General features: G+C 45.4%; 1 protein-coding gene across 4 annotated transcripts in view; it reads left to right on the forward strand.

Annotated features, from left to right (window-relative positions):
• The window catches only part of PCDH19 (protocadherin 19), a 174111-nt gene that overhangs the window by 9383 nt on the left and 149143 nt on the right, over nucleotides 1-15585 (forward strand). The window lies entirely within an intron of this gene.

The raw sequence follows: 15585 nt of genomic DNA on the forward strand, positions 1-15585 counted from the left end.
CTAGGTTCAATCTCTGGTCCCTCCAATTAAAAGGATCAAACAGGAGCGGATGGGAAAGACGCTCCTTTACCTGAAGCTCTGGATGGTTGTGGCCAGTCAGAGTAGACTACTCTGGGCTAGACAGACAAACAGTCCTACTTGGTGAAAGGCATCTCCCTCTGTTCCATCATGATGATTACATCAGGTGTTTCTAGCCTATCACTTAATGGGGGAAGAAATGTTTGAATGCCACTGCAGATTTCAGTGAAATGAAGCCAGTTCCCCGAGGGTGATTTCCCTGCATTCTTCCTTTTATATTTAAACGATGAAATGTCTTATTTCTCTCTCTCTCTCTCTGCCTTCTTGGGGAAAGGCAAAAAACACACGCTGTGAAATAGTGAGGCTTTTATCCTGATATAAGCCATTTTCTTTGCTGCTAGGAGAGGAAAATGTTTGTGGATATGTGCACACAACCCCTCAGTTGGGCATCCTTGACGAACACTGGTTTGTTTCTCTTTGTATTATGATTTGGTATTAAGTAAAACCATCAAAGGTTTTGTCATGTTTCCTGCTTTAAACAGAATAACCAAGCAGAGAAGCTATTGAAATATTTATGACCTGCTTCATGCTCTGCTTTCTTTCTCTTGTACCTGGGTAAATGCAAGCAACTCTGGATTTACTACTTTGAAAACAGGAGCACTGATTGTGTCTTTAGTTGTTTGGGGGTGATGGCCCCAGTCCAGGGATAGGAAACTGGTGGCCTGGTGACTTAATCCAGACTCTACAGCAGGGATGGGGAAACTGTTGCCCTCTAGACTCTACCTCTCATCAGCCTCAGCCAGCATGGCCAATGGTTAGAGATGATGGGAGGTGTGGTCTTCTGACATCTGAAGGGTCACAGGTGCCCCATCCTTGCCTTTGTTTTTCCCAACTGGCCCAGACTATAGCTGCCCCCGCTCAAGGACCTTGGCTCTACTTGGCACCCTAGATACTTCTGCATGCATTTTTCATTTATTTTATATACAAAAAAAAAAAATGTGTACTCCACTTTTCATCTCCGGCTTCCAAAAATAAAAACATAAAATGTGCGGAATTTAGAACATCAGCGGTTAAAACATTGGCAAGTAAAATGTGGGAAGGCCCACAATTCAGTGGTAGAGCCTATGCATTGCATGCAGGAGGTCCCAGTTTCAATCTCTAGCCACTCCAGGGATGTCTGGAAATGTCCCCAGTCTTAAATCTGGGAGAGCTGCTGCCAATCAGTGTAGACAGTATTGAGCTAGATGGACCAATGGCCTGACTCAGTAAAAGGCAACTTCCTATATTCTAATAATAACACCATTCATGGTGCAAAGGCATGATGACATAAAACCATTTTAACCATCTGTCTTGACTTAGCAAGGACAGTGCCTGTCTGATTTCTAGTGGCAGGAAGTTCCATAGAGTTGGGCCCACTACACTGAAGGCATGGCTCCTTGTTGACATGAGTTGTGCTTCTGATTCATGCATAATTCATAGGTAAAAGCAAAGAGTTCTTTCACTCTCTGGCATGAACAGAAGCAGAGGCCTCTGGCAGAGTCCTTCCCTTTTATGCACGTCAACCATTTTCACCTGTCCACAGGAGCATAAGGACAGGTCTCTGCCAAGGCCTCTGTTGTTGTCCATGTTGGAATAGGAGAGGCTAAGGAGTTTTAGCTTGTGTAGAGGTGAGTCAGAGGACAGAGTGAATGCTGTTGGCTAGGGGCAGCCACTGTGGTGCCCTCCCGATGTTGCTGGATCCTAACCAGAATGGCCAGTGGTCTGAGATGATGGGAGGTGTAGTCTAACAACATCGGGAGGGCAGCATGTTGACTGCCCCTGCTGTTGGCCTTGCTCAGAACAAAAATAGTTGCCAATCAGTGCTGTAGTTGTTGAGGAGGTGGCGAAGAGCACAAAGGCCTTCCCATGAGAAAGTAGGTATAATTCCTTTAATTCAGGGATGGGGGATTGTTAGGCAAGCTTGGCAGCTTCAAAATGTTTTTAGCTTTGTTTACTAAATACAAGTAAAGCAAACATGCTCAATTAGATCACTCTCTAAGGCATCAGAAAATTTCCCCATGCAAATTAGATAAGCAAATCACCTTAATTTGCATATGACAATTTTCAAGTCGCTCAGGCTTTAGACACCAGATACATCAGACCAGTTGCTTGGGCTCTGGACACCAGATACATCAGGGGCAGATGGATTGCATACAGGTGTAGGCTGAGGTCAGACAGGTGTGAGGCAGCCAGTCTCTGTGCAGAAAGAAAACCAGCCTCTCCCAGAAGCTGAACGTTGCTAGATTTGCTAGGGTTGTACTCATCTAAGTCCTATTCAGAGTAGACTTAGTGGGACTGAATACGACCTTATGCACTATTGGGCTGGGAGTGACCCATGGGCCTGAGCTCTCTCTGAGCCTCATTCTGGTTTCTTAAACCACAATTACCCACAACATCCAAATGGTAGTTCAAACAATTCCCATAAATGACGATAATGAACCATGGTTTTATACTGATGTATAGTGATCACTCAAACCCATTTTTCATTTGGATGTCACAGGAAATTTGTTTAAGAAACCAGAAAGTATTGAATTAAGATGTGTGTGAGAGAGGAAGGATGGAAGGGGAGAGGAGAGTAGGAGGGAATGTGTGGGTACTCAGTTTGTTCTTAGTCCAACAAACCATGATTTATTAGGGCAGGGTCATTAATGTCTGAACTGGACTGATGCAGTACTGTGGCTACAGTGATGGGCTTAGTTCTGGGGCCACCAGGGTTCAGATGCCAAAGTGACCCTCACTTGGGTTAACTTGAGCTGTTAAGTTTGCCCTTAAATTTTTGCTCTTAAGTTGCCTTCGGGATGTTCCCACCTTTCATTCAATGAGTGTACAGTCCGCGTACACAGTGATTGAGCTGTACAGAATCGACAAGTGTACACTCTTTCCCACAAGCGCTTTACATGACAACTTGTACCTGTGTTCAGTGTAACGTGCGAACAAGCCTCTTGTAAGGGTGACATGAGGGAATAACACCATATTTGCCGTGCTGACATGTCTTGAGGAAGGCCAGGAGATCACACTGAACTATTCTGTTGTCAGGATTTGGGGACATGTTTGCATATTATTTGGAACCAGGCTGGGAGACAGTCTTGCATATGACACCAATATAATTTTCGCTACTACAACACGATACACACATCTTGCCCTCTGTCCCCACTGCAGTACAAAACTGGTGTTTTACAAGCCGTGCTTTGTTGTTAAATCTACTTCAGGAAGAGCCACAGTAGTTTACTGTTTTCCAGTGGAGGCTGGTCTGTTAGGGTGAATGGGGCCCGCCAACCTCAGTTTGCCCACAACCCCCTCCTGCCTTCTTATTTACATCCAGTCCAAAGGGTGGTGGCCCCTAGTCTCAGGGTCCCCATTGTGAAATTCAGCAGGGAGAAAGATGGGGACAGAACTGGAATTAGTTGGCTCCGCCTATTGTTGACTCTGGCGCCACCTGCTGTTGGCTTGGCCTCCCTGCCTTCTGCCCTCTGGCTCCCAATGGGCACTCTCCCGCTGCTGCTGTTTTGGCTTCCCTAGGAGGCTTAGAAGAAACAGTGCTGATAGCTTTAGAGGAATGCAGTGCAACATTTTCTGTTCCTCCCCTCCTGCAGAGCTTTTGTGATTTTACCAGTTCCGTGTGTGACCACAGGTTTGTTTAAATAGGGATCTGAGACGGAGATTAAAGCATCCAGATAAACACCAGGATAAATCAACAAGGTTTTATTTTTATTTTTAACCTAACCACTATGACTTTCCTATCCTTACTGCCACAGTAATAGGAACCCTTTGTGTTCCTTCTTTTTCCATGATACCATGGAAAGAGTATCCAACACAGGATCATTCTGGGGCATTTGGGATATTTAAAGGGATGGGCAGCTTAAGCCTATGGTAAGGGGAAGTGGATGATAGGAAGGCTGAGCAGGTGGGATGGCACACAGGAGTGGGTCCCCCATAGGGTACTTCACTGGTAGTCCCCTTTAACTTGGAGCTGGCCCTGATTTCTCATCCCCCAGCAACACGGAGTGATGTTACTGGCCCACCTTTATGGGACATGCTGTAGAGACATTGGAAGCTGCCTTATACTGAGTCAGATCATTGGCCCATATAGTTCAATATTGTGTACACTGACCGGCAGCGGCTCTCCAGGGTTTCAGGCAGGAGTCTCTCCCAGCCCTACCTGGAGATGCTGGGGACTGAACTTGGGACCTTCTGCATGCACTCTGCCACCGAGTTACAGCACTTCTCCACTGTTAGAAGAATTGCTGAGATAATGTATGTTAGCAGTGCTCTGAATTCTTAAAATAGAGAGTGTGTGTGCGTGGGGGGTGGGAATGAAAGGATCTGTAAATTTCATTTTCCCCAGTTTCTCATTTTTCCAATGTTAAATTCACGTCTCCACATTTCTACAGCAATTTATGATTTTTTAAAAAAATCCTCAGCAAAATTCTTCAGCCTTTTAGTGTGAATTTCTCCTACTGTGTATGCAGTTTTGACTAGCGTACATTTGTTTGCAAGCAATTTCTCCTGATAATGACACTTTTTGTATATTATTTTCACCAATATATTTGTGTTTATACACATTTCCCTCTAATATATGCATTTTTGTAAACACTGCTTGGAGAACTGCATCGCAAAATTTGGATAAGTGTGAATTTTAAAGGAAGGCTGTCTTTCGGTTCTCATATTGTATTGGAAAGTGCAAATTTGGATAGATTTGGCTTTAAATGTGAACTGAATCAAATTTCTCCCCCTTCCCTAAGGATAAGTCCAAGGAAAGGAAGCACTGCTGTGCTCATGCAAGTTGGAGTTTTGTCCTTGCACTGGTCTGACTACGTTTTCCATAGCTTTCTCTGTTTGGATTATGTTACGCCACGTTCTATCCTAGCAAGCTCCAGACTTGCACAGTCTTGGCCTTTTCAAGGTTACTGACTCCAAGTCGGTGCCAAGGCAACTTCTGCATCATTGCACAAGCACCCAGAGCCAATAGTGAATGCAACAGCCTGTAGCTGCTGGGAGTGAAGGAGAGGCTAAAATGCAATTAAGAGGGTACAGCGGATGTAATATAGCACTGTTCCAGAGAATTAAAGCTCCATGTTGCTGTCGGTATTGATATGAAAACTATAATCAGATTTCTCAACGACACCTGAATGGCATTGACCTGTGAATAATAACTTGGTTCTATCAGATTGGTTGCTGTGTTGATCCTGGGTCCAGGTTATACTTCACAACTGTATTGTGAGGGAAACACAGCAAGTTTTTGAGTTGCACAGACTTCTTCTTCAGGCAAGGACAACAGAACTGTGTATAAATACAAGGGGGGAGCTGCAAACTAGTAAGCTTTCAAACTGTGAAGCTTCAAGGCGCTACCTCTACTGAGTAGATTTTGCAACATGTCAATCCAAGGGATTCAATATCCGATCCAACTATATTTTCTTGGAAGTGTGTTCCCTCAGTTTTAACAGGATTCGGTGATGATCTGTGTGTGCAGCAGGACTATGTGATGCAGTTTTATTTGGACTGTACCACAGCAGTCAGCATGTGGGTGGAATCTCACAGTGAAATGCGTTTCTATGAAAAATGCTACCTGCTCATTTGCAAGTTATCATGGTGTGAGAAGAGTTCTGGGCTAGCTTTCATTTTTACAGGCAACTTTTATATTGGTGCAAGGAACTTTTTTTCCATGGGAGAGTGTTCTGATATGTGACGTTATATGCCTGCAGCTTGCTGTGGCGTAGTCAAGGTAGCGTGGGATTGTGCGATTTTGCTGCATGCATCAATCACATGCTCTCCACATTCTTAGATAGCTTAGCATGCGTAGGGCTGCAGCCTAAATTGTGTAAAAACCAGAAGTGGATTCACAAGTTGATTCAAAATCTGTAATCAATTTGACAACACTGGAAAACAGCCATTCATATTGGGATTTTAAGCATGTTACAGAAGTATCTGTTTGTGGTGAATGCTATCAAAGGTATATTGGGCAGTATCTCCTGACTTCTAGTCCCTGAGACTGGGTCAAGGGGTGGGGAACCTTTTTGGCCCCACCGGCCAGATCCTTATCAGAATCTGCCTTGTGGCTAAATTTGACAGGTGAGTGGGGCAAGGTGCTTTGAAGTCCCAAAGTCAGGACTTCAAAGTATCTTGCAAGGTGCTGCTAAAAGGAAGTTTTTTCTACTTTGTTTTAGCATGACTTTGAACACAAATCCCTTCCTGAGGGCACTTGCATCGATAGCCCTGCTAAAACAGAGGGGGGGGGGACTTGGTTTTTGGAGGAAATTCCATGCAAACCTTCCTGAATCAGGAAGGGATTTTGCATCGGAATTCCCTGCTCAAACAGGAAAAAAAAAACCTGATTCAGGAACAGGTTTGCCCCTGCTAAACCCCTGCTAAAATGAAAGCTTTCCCCTCTGTTTTCTGTACAAACCCCTTCCTTTGTAGGGGTTTGCATGAAATCATACTCAGTTTGGCTGTGTCCCATTTCCTGCTGGTAACAGACATGTGCAGCCAACACAGTGACATCAGCAGATGGACAGATTAGTGTGGTTTGGGGGAAATGGCCTTGTAGGCCAACTTGGACCCTCTGGTGGGTCAAAATTGGGCCATGGGCTGGAGATTCCCCAGTCCTGTTGTAGTCTATACTCCTGGTCTCTTTTGGTCTAGTTCCCCTCTCCCCAGACCACAGCTTGTCTCTGTGCCCTCTTCAAGTGCTTTTTCCTGGTTGGATTATACCTTTGAACTGTGCTAATGCCTTGTCTGGATGGACAGGCAGGTATGTGTCTTTGCAGAAACTTCTGACCTGTGCTTGGCTAGAATATAGCTGACTGTACCCAGGTAAGAGTCCCACCGGTTGCTCCGCCCACTTTTCCCTTGGTCCCGCCCACCACTGGTATGTGCCCCCACCCCTGAAGGTTTTCCCCACAGCACTAGTGGGCTGAAAAAGGTTCCCCACTCCTGGTCTGGTCTAGTTCTGGAGACTCAGGAGTGCCAAGCCGATACCTGTGTGCGGCCCGGATGTTTCCAAACGAAAGCCTTACCTTGCTTCTTCTCGCCTGTGCAACTGGTACAGCGGAGGGCTGCCATTCACTCTGAATCCCAGCACTTTATCCCATTAATAATAACGATTATTGTTCATTAGCAATTATCTGTTTACAAAGCAGATCATTACAAGGCCTGCCAGGTGGAAATGGTTTTTGTAATTGCTACTCCTTCCCAGCCAGAATCCAGATAATAGAACTGCTAAGGATAAGGAAAGGGGGTGGTGTTTGGGTTCATCCAGTCAGTCTCCCTAAGGTGTCTTTTCTAGGACTCTGTCTGTTCTTGTTTTAAACCTCTGTAGCAGCCGAGCCTTTGCCGCTTCCCTGGGGAGGCTGTTGAACAACAGACGTATAGATTTGAGTGTCAGGAAGATTTTCCTAACGTTCCCGTTGAATGTGTGACTTTCCCCTTATTGCCATGACGTGAAAGCAAAACATTGTTGGATGCGAGATACGATACGAGGGTAAACATGGTAAGCTTTATATGCCACTTAGAGTGAGATGTTTTGTGTCTGAGCAGCGAGTGGGTGTCTATAAAAAAGTAAGGAAAGAAAAAAGAATAGCACAACAGCTATCTGTCTTTTTAGCAGGAGAAAGGCTTGGGATTGGATTGAGCCTGGGCTGGTCTTTTTAAATCTCAGGCTCTTTTTTATTTTAAGAGTTAAGAACCTTGAAATAAAAAAGTCTCGGAAGATTAGATGTTTATAAAGATCGCTTCTTGCTCTGTAAAACAAACCCTTTTTGTTTGTTTGTTTCTTTGGCTGGACTAGAATTACATATGCTAAGCATGTCAGTACAAAGATAGATGGGGGGGTCTGTCCTTTGTGCTTGCAGGAAACTACCTCAATTCTGCCCCATTGTAGCCTCAAATTCTGCACTGAACAAAAATTGGATCTCTGTATTCTGAATAAATTATGAAAATTTGTATTTCTGTTTGCTTATTCTGCATATTTTTGTCCTGTTTCCCCTAGTAATAATAGCTATCCAGAACATTGAGGCTTCCTTTTGAAGAATCTGCCTTCTCAATCCCTAAGGGCTAGAAACTTGATTTTGAAAAAAAACATAACAAAACAAGAGAGTCAGAAGCCCAAGAAAGCAGATTGCTGTCTCTAGTGCCATATACTGTGCTTTCATGGAATTGTGGCATACACACAGCCTGAATATAGGTTTTCCCTCATGTGTAGTTATTCTTGAAATTGTAACTTTTTGTCCTTGCAGTTGTATCCCAAGGGAGGTAAAACATGACCTTTGAAATACTTGCAAAATAGGTGTGAAAGCAAATGTTACTGTGGCCACTGTGTATGTCAGGGGGTGCAACCTGCAGCTATTGGCCTGATTTTATGTGGTCCTCTGCAAGTGAACAATTCATACCTCTGGCAAGTGTGATCTATCCATTTTGCTGGGTTGTGAGGAAAAGAAAGAGAGAGAGAGGGAGAGAGAGAAGCCCTCCCCAATTTTGGTTCTGTCTCCACCCACCACTGGCTTAAGCCCAACCCACAGCCAACATGCAGCCTCTCACATATTGCCCCCAAGGGAATTCAGCCCTTGCCAGAAAAAAAGCTTGCCCACTATGATGGTCTGTGTAGACTCCTGCTCTATTGTGGAGGACTGACGGGGTGGCTGAGGCTAATTGGCACCAGCGTAAAGCGTGGTGCAACTGCAGATCTTGACTGGACCGTAGGATTGGGCTGCCGATTGAAAATGGCCTGTTGTAGTGAAAAAAAATCTCTATAGATAACAGTTGAAGGAAGTGGTTTTGTTTCATCTGGATCAGGTATTGCAATTTTCCCCGTCTCCTGCCCTCAAGGTGATTTTGTCCAAAATATTGCAGGCATTTCTGGCAAAAGGTGCAAGGCTTGTACTGAGCTCAGTGGGCCGTTAGTCTGACTTTTTAGAAGCGGTGGTGGCTGGTGACTGCTGGGACTGGTGAGGCGGAAGGCACAGAGGCCGACAGTAGGTGGAATCGGAGCCAGCGACGGGCAGAGCTAACTAATTTCTGGTTTTGCCCCCCTTCCTGCTAATGGCAGCACTGAGACTTTGGAGGAGGAAGCTGATAGCCCGTGACCCCCCAGGACTGGATGTAAGTAAGGCAGCAGAGAGGTGGGAACTGGCGGACGACAGATCAAGGTTGGTGGGGCAGCGCTCCAAATGGGCCAGCCTCCACTGAGTGTGATGCACTTCCTATGTTCGTAAACAGAAGGACCTACCAAGGTCCTTAGTAGCACTGATTGGAATAAGGGACTGTCTTTAGGTTGGCAAAACCTGAAATTTCAATTCCCAGGAAGATTTCATTAAGTTCCTTTGAACAGGGGAACCTTCTTTTATTTTCCACCGCGCTGATCCAGTTTGTAAAGCGATCATTGTAAAAAGCTAATAAAAATGAATCAACAAAAATGGATTACACCTTTAATTAAAATTTAAAGGTGAATTGTGATAATTAAGAACAATCAATTAAAGGGCATTGCATTGTTCACATTGGAATTTAGATGAATTCTCGTTTTTCCACAGACCGCTGATTAAAGCGTTCAACTGACTAAATAAAGTCTTCAGTGTTTTTATGTAACATGGAGAGAACGCTCGGGTGTGGGTTGCTAGAGGCCAAACCAGGCCATACGTTCAATGTGTGTGACTGCACAGAAGGCATGTGTGTGTTTTCAACATCAGCGTTGTGCACGTGTGTCTGGTGTGTGTGATCAGGATCAGAGCCATGGCATGGCGCACAAGGAGAGAGTTTTTTCTTTCCATTTCCCAGTTCCAATGACCCCTATTCCCCCCCCGATGCTATTCACCCCAGAAGGTACCTATGTGGAACTAAGTCCTGATGGCCTCCCTCCCTTCAAAGTACCCCTCCCAATCTGTGCTTTGAGGCAAAGGAAGGGGAAGAAAAGGGAGTATTTAGCTCTTTGCCAACCTGGGGTCACATCCACATTATACATTTAAAGCACATGTCTCTCCCCGCCCCACAATTCTGGAAACTAGTTTACCCTTTGCTGAGCTATAGTTCCCAGCATCCTTAAGAAACTACAGTTCCCAGGATTCTTTGGAGAGAAGCCATGTGCTTTAAATGTATGGCGTGGATGTGACCTTGGTTTTCTCTGAAACACTACCTTCCATGTTACAGTCCCATATTAACCTCCCCAGAACTCTTGCATATAGGGTGGCCTTGTGTCCTATTTTACAGAGGATGGTCCTCTGTTTGAAGAACCATCAAAGGACAAACCTCTGTATGAAGCAACCCTCTATGTCATTGGTTCCCTAACTTCCGCCCCCCAATGGACCACTTGAAAATTGCTGAGGGTCTTGGCAGACCCTGTTATTTTTCTGCCTGTTGTAGCAATTGTAATGTCTGGTACTAGACACTTGTATGGTCTTCAGTTATATTTTTATTGCATCTTTTCTTTCATATAAGTTGCATTTTATTGTATCCAAATTGTACTAATATCATAAATAAAATCCAAGAAATCCCAGAAGCAGTACAAATACAATTAAAAGATTAATATGAATATTTAATGCAATGGATGTGCCATCTTTATTTATTCATCTATTTATTATTTGATTTATATTCCGCCCTTCTCCCACTTTAAAACATCATAAAAACAGACTTTTAAATTCCATTAAAACAAAACATCATTAAAAACATTTTTAGAAAGCTTTCAAGACATCTTAAAAAAAAAGGTTTAAAACATTGCTTTTTTAGAAGAAGGTTTAAAAACATATTAAAAAGCACTTCCAACACAGAGGGATAAGGTCTCAACTTAAAAGGCTTGTTTAAAGAGGAAGGTCTTCAATTGGTGCCGAAAAGATAACAGAGATGGCGCCTGTAATATTTAAGGGTAGGGAGTCCCATAGGGTAGGTGCTGCCACACTAAAGGTCCATTTCCTGTGTTGTGCGGAACGGACATCCTGATAAGATGGTATCTGCACAGCGCAGTGATCAACTGGGTATATAAGGGATAAGACGGTCTTTCAGGTATCCTGGTACCAAGCTATATAGGGCTTTGTACACCAAGACTAGAACCTTGAACTTGGCCCGGTAGCAAATGGTCAGCCAGTGCAATTCTTTCAGCAGTGGAGTGACATGTTGCTGATACCCTGCCCCAGTGAGCAGTCTTGCCGCCGCATTTTGCACCAGCTGCAGCTTCCAGAACAACGTCAAGGGCAGCCCCCCATAGAGCGCATTACAGTAATCGAGCCTAGAGGTTACCAGTTCGTGGACAACAGTGGTCAGGCTATCTCGGTCCAGAAACAGCCGCAGCTGTCTTACCAGCTGAAGCTGGTAAAAGGCACTCCTAGCCACTGAGGTCACCTGGGCCTCTAGCGACAAAGATGGATCCAGGAGCACCCCCAGACTACGGACCTGCTCTTTCAGAGGAAGTATGACCCCATCCAAAGCAGGGAACTGACCAATTATCTGAACTCGGGAACCACCAACCCTCAGCGCCTCCTTCTTGCTAGGATTCGGACTCAGTTTACTGAGCCTCATCCAGCCCACCACTGAGTCCAGGCAGTGGTCTAGGGCTTGCATGGCCTCTCCCGATTCGGATGTTATAGAGAAATAGAGGTGGGTATCGCCAGTGTACTGCTGACACCTCACCCCAAATCTCCCGATGACCGCTCCCAAGGGCTTCATATCGATGTTAAACAGCACAGGGGACAAGATGGTTCCCTGTGGCACCCCACAGCACAACTGTCAGGGGCCCAAAAGACAATCACCCAATGCTATTCTCTGAAATGACCTTGGAGATAGGATCGGAACCACTCTAAAACAGTTCCTCCAATACCCATCTCACCAAGTTGGCCCAGAAGGATACCATGGTCAATGGTATCAAAAGCCACTGAGAGATCAAGTAAGAGTAACAGGATTGCACTCCCCCTGTCCTTCTCCCAATAAAGGTCATCCATCAGGGCAACCAAGGCCGATTCAGTCCCATAACCAGGCCTGAACCCAGACTGGAATGGGCCAGAATAATCTGTTTCATCCAAGAGTACTTGCAATTGCTGCGCCACAACCCTCTCAATCACCTTCCCTAAGAAGGGAATCTTCAGCCACAAATCCACAGACATCCCATGGAGAACTTAGATGGTGGTCCATGGACCACAGTTTGGAAATCCCTGCTCTATTTGAAGGGTTGTCTTGACTATGTTTGGTTGAAAGTTAAAGAACCAAGGAAGAGCACGAGTTTTGAGGTTGCCCATCAACCATTAGCTCCTGGACAGCAGTCAGAACAGGCCCACAGGCCACCTGGTCACAGGCTTCCCTGCAATGGTGAGCCCCTTTTGCATTTCTATTAAAATTACAGTAATTGTTTTGAAATTTGCATGTATGCTTGTACATTAGTATATGCAATTGTGGAAATCTGAGATCTTTTTATTTGTCTGTCCCACTTTTTCTTCTCATTTTTGGCGGTGCAGAAGCAGTCACTCTACCTGCAGGAATAAAGACAGTCCAGTAAGCATTCAGAGGGACACCACCTTCCCTTTTCTTTGCCGCTTCAAACCAATATAAAATATACATTGACACAATAAAAAAGCAGAGCTGTACTCTACCAAGAGTTTAGGCCTGCAATCACATTAAGAGCCATTTTATTTGAGTTATCATATGGGGTGGTATTCAGTGCTAGTCCTACTCAGAGTAGACCCATTGCAGTTAATAGATGAGACTAAAGCCCTATCTGCAATAATACACTTACAGCAGTATCACACCACTTTAAACAGTCATGGCTTCCCCCAAAGAATCCTGGGAACTGTAGTTTGTTAAAATGCTGAGAAGACCCCATTCCCCTCACAGAGCTACAATTCTCAGAGTGGTTTAACAGTCAGTCCTTCTTCCCAGGGAACTTGGTGATCCTCATGGGTGGTGAGCTTTCGTATCTGAGGAAATTTCCACCTGTCCTTCAAAACCAGGGGTGGGGAACCTCCGTCCTGAGGGCCAAATGTGGCCCTCCAGACCTCTCTTTCTGGCCCTTGGAATTCTCCCCAGGCCACACCCCCTCACTGGCCCTGCTTCACATCCCAAGTGTTTTTGCCAGACTGGGATGTGTCCTTGAGCTCCGATAATGCCTCTTGTTTCTCTGGATGGAGGACAGAGGTAGGTGTATAGAAACTAGCCTACTGGACAACGGTTGATTTTAGATTCATTGCTCTGTTCACTTTTGCCTGTGGCCCTGTGTGCCACCATCATGTGGCCCTTGGAGGGTTGCTCAGAAGGGTATGTGGCCCTTGGGCTGAAAATCCCTCCCTCGGTTATAAGCGAAATGGATGCCATATTTGTTTAAGTAACTCTCCACAACTTTCCCTCCTCTGATTATCTCACCGGGTTGGCGCAAGTTAACAGTTCTTTGCAAGCTACAGAAATGTTATGTGGTTGCAAGCGAGATTAGCCTTGGTGTGCTTGTTTTTCTGTCATTTCCTTGCTTGTCAGGCCCTCCTTCTCCCGTTGTAGCTCGTCCTTTGCCTGCCTTAAAAAAAAAAACAACGGTCAGGAGTGTCTGCTGTAATCACATTTTTGTGTGTGTGTACTCCAGCTTAAGCGAGTGCACATCCTCTCATAAACTCAGTTTGTGAAAATCAGCTTGTGGCCGGCATGGGGATGTTGAAAAGCAACAACAAATGCTGCCGTTTGTAAAAACGTAGGAGGAGATAAGTGTGTCAAATGCCAGACAATGATCATGAGAAATAACTAGAAGGAGATTGAAGATGAGTAACACTGTTATATAGGGTTGAACCCTCTCCAACCCGGTCCCCTCTGAACAGACATTTTTCAGTGTACTCTGCTATCAAAATGGATCTTATTTTAAGAATGTATCATTCAAGCTGGAGTTAAAAGACTACACAGATGAAGTTCATGAAAGATGTGTGTTCTAGCTTAGCAACGTAGGAAGCTGCCTTATACTGAGTCATTGGTCTATCTAGCTCAGCATTGTCCACACTGGCTGGCAGAGGTTCTCTCTTGAGTTTCAGGCTGGATATGCCAGGGATTGACTGTGGGACCTTCTGCATCCAAGGCAGATGCTCCATGTCTGGACTATGGCCCTTCCCTTGGAGTCTTCTAGATAGAAGCTTGGCTTCTAGATACAATTTCCTGGCTGTGCTCTCAAAGCCTTGCCCATTCTGATGTTCTGGTCTCACAGAGAAGCCTGTGGAGTGAAGCAGGTTGGCTCTCTCAGCACCAAGGAGAGTTCCTAGTGAGCACGTTGCTCCAATAGAGGTTGAAAGGGAATGGACGCCTTTTGAGCTTCGGCCTCCAGTCCACCTCTGCTGTGCTCTGCTTCCTTTTTGGAGAACTAGGGTCTCTTCAACCCCCTGGCCTGAAGATGGGTAGTTCTCCGGTAGTCCATGGCCTCCAATCTGGTGTGCTCCAAGCGACATTGGACTGGTGATGTAGTGTGGGAGACATTTGGCTCCTCAGGCCTAGGGGAAGGTGCCTGTGAAGGTCCTAGATCCATTCCAATGCTGTGGGATTGGATTCAGTGGACTCTTACCAGTCAACCTTTGGTTTGGTGGACCCTTAATAAAGGCAGCTTCAGGCTCAGAACTAAGAACTAGGTCCAGCTCCTTAGCCCATGATGGTGTAGTCTTTAACGGTGTCCTGGTTCCTGCTGGGCTCTGTGACCCTAAGCCAGAATATGAGACCTTTTGCCATTATCTCAGTTTAGATGTCACACTTCCCACAATACCCCAGAATGCTCAAAGAAGCGTTTGCTCTGAGCATTGTGGGGAAATCAAAAAGACAGGTGACTTCCTAGCTGCCACGACCAGGTAAGTCCACAGCTGGGGATGCAAGTTGATGGAGGACCTACCGGTGCTTGTGGGTGAGAGCAGTATGCTGTAGCAGTTAGAGCGTTGGACTAGGACCTGGGAGACCAGGATTCGAATCCTCACTCAGCCATGAAGCTTGCTGGGGGGCCTTGGGCTAATCACCGTCTCTCAGCCTACCTCACAGGGTTGTTGTGAGGATAACAGAGGGAGGGAGGAGAGAACCATGTACACCACCTTGAACTCCTTGGAAGAAAGGTGGGATCTAAATGTAGCAGTAGTAGTAGTAATAGCATTTGCTCACTCTTCCTGGGAGGAGATCTAAAGAATGGGAATTCTTACCCTTTTGATGAGTACTCCACTGAATGTGCCTTTCCTTCCCCTCTAGATCCTGCCTTCTCCTGGGGTGGGCAGAGACGGACATTGGAGGCAAGGGGCTGACTGTGCTCCCGGTTTGCTTTAGCTCTCGGTATTTAGTAATTAAATCACTGTAAGCAGCGCTGTGGAGCTTGCTGGAAGGCTTATTTTGCACAAAATCTTGCCAAAGCCTGTTTTCTCCTTGGGAGGTCACTGTATCTCATCACTGTTTCTCAAGATTTACAGCGAGCAAGACCTGCGTCCATAGGTCACTTCTCTAATTAGCGCATCTTTGTTTGCATCAAGTGGCTGCCTGAGAGGCTGCGTGGTGCATAAATGCTGGCGTGTGTGTGTGCGTGTACACTTTTGAAAGCCTCAAAAAGACAAGTGATGTTTTTAAAAA

The sequence above is a fragment of the Rhineura floridana genome, chromosome 16 (assembly GCF_030035675.1).
Source record: "Rhineura floridana isolate rRhiFlo1 chromosome 16, rRhiFlo1.hap2, whole genome shotgun sequence".
Classification (NCBI taxonomy): Eukaryota; Metazoa; Chordata; class Lepidosauria; order Squamata; family Rhineuridae; genus Rhineura; species Rhineura floridana.